Source organism: Lepus europaeus, chromosome 16 (assembly GCF_033115175.1).
Source record: "Lepus europaeus isolate LE1 chromosome 16, mLepTim1.pri, whole genome shotgun sequence".
NCBI classification, from domain to species: Eukaryota; Metazoa; Chordata; class Mammalia; order Lagomorpha; family Leporidae; genus Lepus; species Lepus europaeus.
In genome coordinates this window covers 13,107,815-13,117,913 of record NC_084842.1, presented here as the reverse complement: position 1 = coordinate 13,117,913, position 10,099 = coordinate 13,107,815, and the positions used below count along the sequence as shown (strand labels likewise).

The 10,099-nt window shown below is 43.3% G+C and overlaps 1 pseudogene; it reads left to right on the top strand.

The window, feature by feature from the left end:
- The first annotated feature begins 565 nt into the window (after nucleotides 1-565).
- LOC133775028 (elongation factor 1-alpha 1-like) lies at nucleotides 566-9,321 on the top strand (annotated as a pseudogene).
- The last annotated feature ends 778 nt before the right edge of the window (nucleotides 9,322-10,099 follow it).

Here is a 10,099-nt window from a genome sequence, read left to right as displayed (position 1 = left end):
CCCGAAAAATATTCCATGTGGTATCTTTTCAACTCTTCCTCCTCCTGTTCATTGCAACCACTGCAGTTTTTACATTTTTTACTTATTTGAAAGGACCATTCCCCCTCTGCATCATACAGTCTCAGAACCATAGCTATTGGAGCCCTGAGCGCTGGCATCACTCGGGCTTGCCTGGCAGGACAGGGGGACAGCTCTTTCTGAGTCTCATAGTGCCAGGAACATGGCTACAGCCATCAAAGACCCTGGTGCAATTGGCACTCAACTTCCTGGGGACTAAAGACACACCCATTAGGACACCCACATCCACTTCAAAGTCAGACTACCACCTCCACAATCCGTGCAGACCACACAACTATAGCACTCATAGACACTGGTGATCAATCACAGCTGACAAAAATCACCCAGAAGTTATATTTCTGGGCTCAACTAGAACTGAAGCCAACTACCCAACTGACACCTCACATTCCATCTAAACAAAAAAGTCTTTTCCAATAAAATCTACCCCTTTAAAAAGAAGGAATTGCTGTACCAGATGTGCAGACATCAACATAAGGACACAGGAAACATGAAGAAGCAAGGACACATGATACAGACGAAACAATGCAATAGTGCTGCAGAAATAGATCCTAACTTGAAGCAAACCTATTACATTCCCGAAAAAGGGTTCAAAATAATGATCTTAAGGAAACTCAATGAGATGTAAGAGAATACTGTTAAACAATTCAAAGAAATGAGGAAAACACTACATGATATCAGGGAGAAACTCGATGAAAAGATAGAAATCATTAAAGAGTTCATCAGAAATTTGGAGCTAAAAACCTCAGTCAATGAAATAAAAAAAGAAAATGAGAGCTTCAACAACAGCATAGACCAAGTGGGTGAAAGAATGTCTGATCTTGAGGACAAGATTTTTATATCAAAAAGTGAAGAGAAAATAGTTAGAATGAAGAAAGCCTGTGAGACATATGGGATACTATTAAGTGAACAAATAATTATAATGTGGGGCCAGCGCTGTGGCTCAGTGGGTTAACACACTGGCCTGAAGCGCCCGCATCCCATATGGGCGCCAGTTCTAGTGCCAGCTGCTCCACTTCCAATCCAGCTCTCTCCTATGGCCTGGGAAAGCAGTAGAAGATGGTCCAAGTCCTTGGGCCCCTGCACCCGCATGGGAGACCTGGAGGAAGCTCCTGGCTCCTGGCTTCGGATTGGCACAGCTCCGGCCGTTGCGGCCATCTTGGCAAGTGAACCAGCGGTTAGAAGACCTCTCTCTTTGTCTCAACCTCTCTCTGTAACTCTGCCCGTCAAATAAATAAAAAATAAATCTTAAAAAAATAATAATTATAATGTGGAGGTAGTGGGAAGAGGAAGAAGGAAAAAGGCATTGAGAATGTACTGAATGAAATTATGTTTGATGGTGCTGTCTTATCTATGGCGCAATCTACACCCTGACACCATCAGGCTCTAGTCCCCACCACCATTGCTGGAAGCCAGGTGGCCACATGGCCCAACCACCCGTGTCAGCTCCACCACCATCCTAATGGGATTCGCTGCTCCTACTTTTCTGCCCGCCCTCCAGCAAAGTTTTAAAAGGACCTGTTCCTGAACACGTGGCTCTCTCTCTTTCTCTTCATCTCCTGATCTCTCTGTCTCTCTGTCTGCTCTTGCTCTCTCTCTTACACTCTCTTCTCCCTCTTTTCCTTCTTTGTCCCTTCTCTCCGGACTGTTGGGTTTCCCCCAATAAACTCTTTCCCTTAAAAAAAAAAAAAAAAGAAATTATATTTGTAAACTTCCCAAGTCTTGAAAGAGATAGAGACATCCAAATAAGGGAAATTCGAAGGACTCCAACCAGACTCAACCAAAAAAAGACATTCTCCACATCATAGTATAGCTGAATTATCAAAAGGTAGGGACTAGGAAAAACTCCTAAATACAATGAGAGAAAACCATCAAGTTACATCTAAGGAAATACCCATTAGACTAATAGCAGACTTGTCAGCCAAAATGCTATAAGCCAGAAGATAATGGGGTGATACATTCAAGACCTTGAAGGAAGAGGATATGATGTACAGTAAAGTCACCATGTAGCAGTGAAGGCTAAATAAATTATTTCCCAAACAAAAAACAGAATTCATCAGCATCAGACCAGCCTCACAAAAAATCCTGAGTCCTACAGTAGAAGTAACAATTATGAAAACACACGACAGTATAAAATTCACAAACAGAGCAAATACAGCCAGTAACCAATCAACAAAAGAGAGAAGTTAGCTCTGGTCTGTCAGTACTGATTTTGAGGGGCCAGCATTGTGGCACGGTAGGTTAAACTGCCACTTGCAATGTCATCATCTCATGTCAGAGTGCCAGTTTGAGTCCCAGTTGATTTCATTTCTAATCTAGCTTCCTACTAATACACCTGTGGTGGCAGCTGAAGATGGCCCAATTCTTGAGCCCCTGCCACCCATGTGGGAGACCAGTATGCAGTTCCTGGCTCCTGACTTTGGCTTGGCCCAGCCCTGGCTGTTGTGGCCATTTGGGGAGTGGACCAGCAGGTGGAAGATCTCTCCCTGTCTCTCTGTTGCTCTGCCTTTCAAAGAAATAAATCTTAAAACAAAATTAGCTGGCCAGCGCTGCGGCTCACTAGGCTAATCCTTCACCTGCAGCGCCAGCACCCCGGGTTCTAGTCCCATTTGGGGCGCCGGTTCTGTCCCGGTTGCTCGTCTTCCAGTCCAGCTCTCTGCTGTGGCCCGGGAAGGCAGTGGAGGATGGCCCAAGTGCTTGGGCCCTGCACCCACATGGGAGACCAGGAGGAAGCACCTGGCTCCTGGCTTTGGATCGGTACAACACGCCGGCAGTAGCGGCCATTTGGGGAGTGAACCAATGGAAGGAAGACCTTTCTCTCTGTCTCTCTCTCTCTCACTGTCTAACTCTGCCTGTCAAAATAAAATTAGCCTTGAATATAAATTCATTGAATTGCCCAGTCAAAAGATTTAAGCTGGTTGAATGGATTATATGCTACCTGTAAGAAACTCACTTGACAGGTAAGGATACACATAGATTGAAAGCAAAAGGTTAGAAAAAGACATACCATGCAAATGGAAGCCAAAAATGAGATGGGGTAACTATTCTCATATCAGACAAAACAGACTTTAAATCAAAAAACTGTAAAAAGAGACAAAGGAGTACATTATGTATTGATTAGAGGATGGACTTGGCTGGAAGCTATAATAATCATAAATATATAGGCATCCAAGATAAGATCACCTAGATATATAAAACAAATATTATTAGACCTAAAAGGAGGAAAAAACTCAAATACAAAAACTTTTGGGAACTTCAACACCCACTGATAAATGGAGAGATAATCAAGACAGAAAATTGACAAAGATACATTAGAGTTAGTATAGATCAAATGGACCTGACAGACATTTGCAGAACACTTCACCCATCAACTACACAATATACATTCTTCTCACCAGCACAAGGGACATTTCTAGAATAGGCCTTATATTGAGACACAAGTCAAGTCTAAGCAAATTTTTAAAAATAGCAATCATGTCATGTGTCTTCTCAGACCACAAGGGAATAAAACTAGAAATCAACAACAACAGACTATTTAAAAATACATGGAACTTTAACAACATGCTACTGAATGACCAATGGATCATTGAAGAAGTTAAAGAGGAAATAAAAAATTTCTTGAAACAAAAGGAAATAAAAACAAAACATATCCAAACCTGTGAGATAAACAAAAGCAGTTTTAAGAGGGAAGTTTATAGCATAGCACTAAGTCCACATCTTGAAAACATAGTTCTCAAAAAACAATCCAATGCTGTTTCTCAAGAACTTAGAAAAACAAGAACAGGGGCCAGCGCTGTGGTGCAGTGGGTTAACGCCCTGGCCTGAAGCGCCAGCATCCCATATGGGCACCGGTTCTAGTCCCTGCTGCTCCTCTTCCAATCCAGCTCTCTGCTGTGGCCTGGGATAGCAATAGAAGATGGCCCAAGTCCTTGGGTCCCTGCACCCACGTGGGAGACCCAGAAGAAGCTCCTGGCTCCTGGCTTCGGATCGGATCAGCGCAGCTCTGGCCTTTGTGGCCATCTAGAGAGTAAACCAGCAGATGGAAGACATTTCTCTCTGTCTCCCCTTCTCTCTGTCTGCAACTCTACCTCTCAAATAAATAAATAAAACCTTAAAAAAAAAAAAGAAAGGGACTAGTGCTGTGGCATAGTGGGTAAAGTTGCCACCTGCAGTGCCCGCATCCCATATGGGCACCGTTTAGAGTCCTGGCTGCTCCACTTCATTTTTTTTTAAAGATTTATTTATTTATTTGAAAGTCAGAGTTACACACAGAGAGAAGGAGAGGCAGAGAGAGATAGAGGTCTTCCATCTGCTGGATCACTCCCCAGTCGGCTGCAATGGCCAGAGCTGTGCTGATCCAATCCGAAGCCAGGAGCCAGGAGCTTCTTCTGGGTCTCCCACGCGGGGGCAGGGGCCCAAGAACATGGGCCATCTTCTACTGCTTTCCCAGGTCATAGCAGAGAGCTGGATCAGAAGAGGAGCAGCTGGAACTTGAATCTGCGTCCATATGGGATGCTGGCACTGCAGGTGGTGGCTTTACCTGCTGTGCCACAGCTTGGGCCCCTGCTCCTCTTCTGATCCAGCTCTTTGCCATGGTCTGGGGAAGCAGTAGAAGATGGCCCAAGTCCTTGGGCCCCCACACCCATGTGGAAGACCTGGAAGAAGTTCCAGGCCCCTGGCTTCGGGTTGGCCTAGCTCCTGACATTGTGGCCATTTGGGGAATAAACCAGTGGATGGAAGACCTCTCTCTCTGCCTCTGCCTCTCTGAAACTCTGCCTTTCAAATAAATAAATAAATTTTTATTAGAAAAAGAAAGAAAACAAAACAATTAACTTTAGGAGATAAATCTCAAAATATGCAATTTAAAAAAAAAGAATTGCAGCAGAAATAAAACAAAATAGAAAAGATCAGCAAAACAAAAGTTGGCTTTTTGAAAAGATAAACAAAATAGACAAACCTTTAGCCAGACTAAGAAATAAATAAAAAGAGAAAATATTTAAATAGATAACATTAGAGATGAAAAGAGGAGACATTACAATGAATACCATGGAAATATGAAGGATTACAAGAAACTATGAACAACTATATGTTAATAAATTGGAAAGCCTCAAAGAAATGGATAAATTCCTACCAAGATTAAATCAAAAAGATAAAGAAACTCTAAACAGACACATAACAAGTAATGAAACTGAAATGGTAATTAAAATTCTCCCATTAAAGAGAGATCCAGGACTTGATGGCATTATACCTGAATTCTTCAAAACGTTGACAGAGGAACTCACTCAGTACTCTCCAGGCTATTTCAAAATATTGAAATGGAGTAAACTCTGCCAAACTCTTTTTATGAGGCCAGCATTACCGTGACTCTAAAACTCAACAAAGACACAACACAAAAAGAAAACTGCAAGCTAATATCCTTAATGAATATAGATGCAAAAATTCTAAACTGAACATTAGCAAACTGAATCCAGCACTACATAGAAAAGATCATATTTCACAATCCAGTGGGTTTTATTCCTGGTAGGCAAGGATTGCTCAGTATTTGCAAATCAATAAGCATCTTAAATCACAGCAATAGAATGAAGAACAAAAACCCTGTGGGGGCCGGCGCTGTGGCTCAGAGGGTTAACACCCTGGCCTGAGGCACCAGCATCCCATATGGGCACCGGTTTGAGACCTGGCTGCTCCACTTCCGATCCAGCTCTCTGCTATGGCCTGGGAAAGCAGTAGAAGATGGCCCAAGTGCTTGGGCCCCTGCACCCACATGGGAGACCCGGAAGAAGCTCCTGGCTCCTGGCTTCGGATCCGCACAGCTCTGGCCGTTGCGGCCAATTGGGGAGTGAAGCATCGGATGGAAGACCTCTCTCTCTCTCTCTCTCTCTCTCTCTCTCTCTGTCTCTGTCTCTCTCCTCTCTCTGTATAACTCTGACTAAATAAAATAAGAAAAAAATACAAAAAAAAAAAAAACCTGTGATTATTTCAACAGAATCAGAAAAAGCATTTTATTAGACACAACATCCTGATGATAAAAAAAAAAATCCTCAAAAAATTAGGTACAGAAGGAACATATCCCAAATTTGTAATGACTATATAGAGAAATCAACAGCCAGTATCACACTGAATTGGGAAAAGCTCAACACACTTCCCCCCAGATCTGGAATAAGACAAGGATGTCCACTTTTAGCATTCTTCTTCAATATAGTATTGCGAGTATTAGCAAGACATCTCGCGGAGGAAAAAGAATTAAAGGCCATTGAAATTGGAAAGGAGGAAATAAAAAAGTCTGTGTTTGCAGACAACATGACTTTGTACATGGATAAAACTTAAATACTTCACCCAGAGCTGTTAGAACTGAGAGACCAACTCAGTTAAATCACAAGATACAAAATCAATATAGGAAAAAAGTAGCACTTTAACACACCAATAATGATTTTGTTGAAAAGGAAATCCCATTCACAATAGGTACAAAAAATTAAATATTTAGGAATAAGTTTAATGAAGGCAGTGAAAATCTCTACCATGAAAATTACAAAACGTGATGAAAGAAATAATCAAGGACACAAAAGAATGGCAAGAGATTCCTTGCTCATGAATTAGAATGATTCATATTCTTAAAATGTCTATACTACCTAAAGCAACCTACAGATTCATTGTAATACCTAACCAAATACCAATGACATTCTTTGCAGAATTAGTGGTTCACATGGAACCACTAAAGACCCAAAATAGTGAAAGCTATTCTGAGAGACAGAGTAAGAGAGGGGATAAACAAAGAAAAGCTGGACGCGTCACAATACCTGATTTCAAAATATACTACAAAGCTGTAGTAATTAAAACCAGCCTGATACTGGCATTACATAAAAACAGCCTGATACATAATCAGTGAACAGAATAGAGCCCAGAAATTCGTCTGTGGCTATACCACCCTGACAAGCCTGATCTCATCTGATCTTGGAAGCTAAGTAGGGTCAGGCCTGGTTAGTGCTTGGATAGGAAGCCCAGAAATCAATCCACATTCATATAGCCAACTGACTTTTGACAAATGTACCAAGAACATACATTGAAGAAAGGGATGCTTTTCCAATAAGTGGTGCTGGCAAACTGGATATACTTATGTAGAAGAATGAAATTAGATTCCTACTTGCTACCATATACAAATTTAAGGCCCGAGACTATGAAGTTGCTAGAAGAAAATGTGGGGGAAACACTTCAAGACATTGGTGTAGGTGATGACCTCTTGGCTAAGGTTCCCAAAGCACAAGCCACAAAAAGCAAAAGGAGACAAATGGGATTATATCAAACTCAGAAGCTTCTACACAGCAAAAGCCACAATACAGTGAAGACATGCAACAGAATGAAAAACAAATATTTGGAAGCAATTTGTCTGACAAAAGAGTAATATCCAGAATGTATGAGGAATTCAAAAAACTTGACAATTATAAAGCAACCAATCCAGTTAAGAAATGGGTAAAGACTGTTTCCCAATGGACCTGCCAGCAGAACATAGGTGTGGAGACCACCGCTAAGTCAAAGCCAAAATGGGAAAGGAAAAACTCGTATCTACACCATCATCACTGGACACGTAGATTCAGGCTGGTCCACCACTACTGACCATCTGGTCTACGAAGGTGGCAGAATCGAGAAAAGAACCGTTGAAAAGTTTGAGAAGAAGGCTGCCAAGATGGAAAAGGACTTCTGCAAGTATTCCCAGGTCTTGGATAAACTGAAAGCTGAGTGTGAACTTGGTACCACCATCAACATCCCCCTGTGGAAATGTGAGAGCAGCAAGTGATACGTGACTGTCACTGATGTCCCTGGGCACAGAGACTGCATCAGAAACACGAGTGCAGGCACGTCACAGGCTGACCACGGGTCCTGAGTGTTGCTGCTGGTGTCGGGGAATGCGAGGCTGGTATCTCCAAGAATGTGCAGACCCGTGAGCATGCTCTTCTGGCTTATTCACTGGGAGTGAAGCAACTAATTGTTGATGTTAACAAAATGGGCTTCACTGAGCCACCCATAGCCAGAAGAGATACAAGGAAGTCAGTACCAATATCAAGAAAATTGGCTGCAACACTGACACAGTACCCTTTGTGCCAATTTCTTATTGGAATTGTATCAACTTGCTGGAGACAGTGCTAATATGTATTGGTTCAAGGGATGGAAAGTTTTCAGCCAGCACCATGGCTCACTTAGCTAATCCTCCACCTGCAGCGCCAACATCTCGGGTTCTAGTCCCAGTTGGGGCACTGAATTCTGTCCCGGTTGCTCGTCTTCCAGGCCAGCTCTCTGCTGTGGCCCGGGAGGGCAGTGGAGGATGGCCCAAGTGCTTGGGCCCCTGTACCCGCATGGGAGACCAGGAGGAAGCACCTGGCTCCTGGCTTCGGATCCAAGCAGCACACCGGCCGTAGCGGCCATCCATTGGGTGAACCAATGGAAGGAAGACCTTTCTCTCTGTCTCTCTCTCTCACTGTCTAACTCTGTCTGTCAAAAAAAGAAAGGAAGGAAGGAAGGAAGGAAGGAAGGAAGGAAGGAAGGAAGGAAGGAAGTCACCAGCAAAGATGGCCATGTCATGGATCCACCCTGCTGGAAGCCCTGGATTGCATTCCTCCACCAACTAGAGCGAATGACGAGCCTCTGCACTGCCCCTGTGGCCCGGTGGAGACTGGTACACTCAACCTGGCATAGCAGTCACCATGGCTCCCGTGAACATCACAACTGAAGCCAAGTCCATTGCAATGCACCACGAAGCTTGGAGTGAGTCTCTCCGTAGGGACGACGTGGGCTTCCACATCAAGAACACGTCTGTCAAAGACGTTCACTGTGGCAACGTTGCTGGTAACAGCAAAACCAACCCACCCCTGGAAGCAGCTGGTTTCACTGCTCAAGGTGGTCATCCAGGACCATGCCACCCAGGACAGTGCTAGCTCTGTCCGTGTACTGGATTGTCACACAGCTCACATAGCTCGCAAGTTTGCTGAGCTGACAGGAAAGGTGGATCAGCATTCAGGCAAGAAACGGAAAGATGGCCCTAAATTCTTGAAATCTGGTGATGCTTCCTGGGAGCCCATGTGTGCTGAGAGCTTCCCTGAACATCCTCCTCTGGGTCCTCTTGCTGTTTGTGACATGAGACAGAGCTTGGCCATGGGTGTGATCAAAGCAGTGGACAAGAAAGCTGCTGGAGCTGGCAAGGTCACCGAGTCTGCCCAGAGAGCTCAGCAGCTAAATGGATGGGGTCCCTTCTAACAGCCACCCCAGTCTTCACCAGTGGGGCAAGAACCGGCTCAGAACTGTTTGTCTCGATTGGCCATTTAAGTGGAATAGGGAAAGACTGGCCAGCAATAGCAATGCATGGTAACAACCTTCAGACGGAAAGGAGAGTGTTTTATGGGCTGTTTTCTTTTTTGTGTGTTCATGGAAGTTATTGTTGATTTTAAAATCAGTACTTTTTCATGGAAGCAACTTGACCAATAATCTGTCACCGAATTTTGAGAGCCATTGAAGCAAAGTTTAATGAGAAACCTGTGTCTCCTTTTGGTCAGCACTGGACCGTCTACAGAAATGCTGTGCAAAGTGTTTAGAATCTGCTGAAAGTTAGAAATGTTGACTGTTCTGGAGAGCAGTTTTTCCACTGCTTTTGGGTTTTAAGTACCTAATGAAAAGTGGTGAAGGCCCTTAGCTGCAGCACTACTGGCTAGAACATAAAAGCCAATGAAGTTTGTTGACATGTAATTTAGTTTCGAAAGCCAAATTTGGTAATGCTAAAAGAACATGTGTTGCATACAAAACTGTGTAGCTACCAGCAAATGTATTGGAATCATACAGGAAAAAAAAAAAAAAGAGGAAATGGGTGAAGAACCTAAACTTTCTAGTTCTCAAAAGAAATACAAATAACCAACATCACTAGCCATCAGGGAAATGCAAATCAAAACCACAATGAGATATCACCTCACCCCTGCTGGTATGGCTGTTATCAAAAAGACAAAAAGCAACAAATGCTGGGGAGGATGTGGGAAAAGGGTGG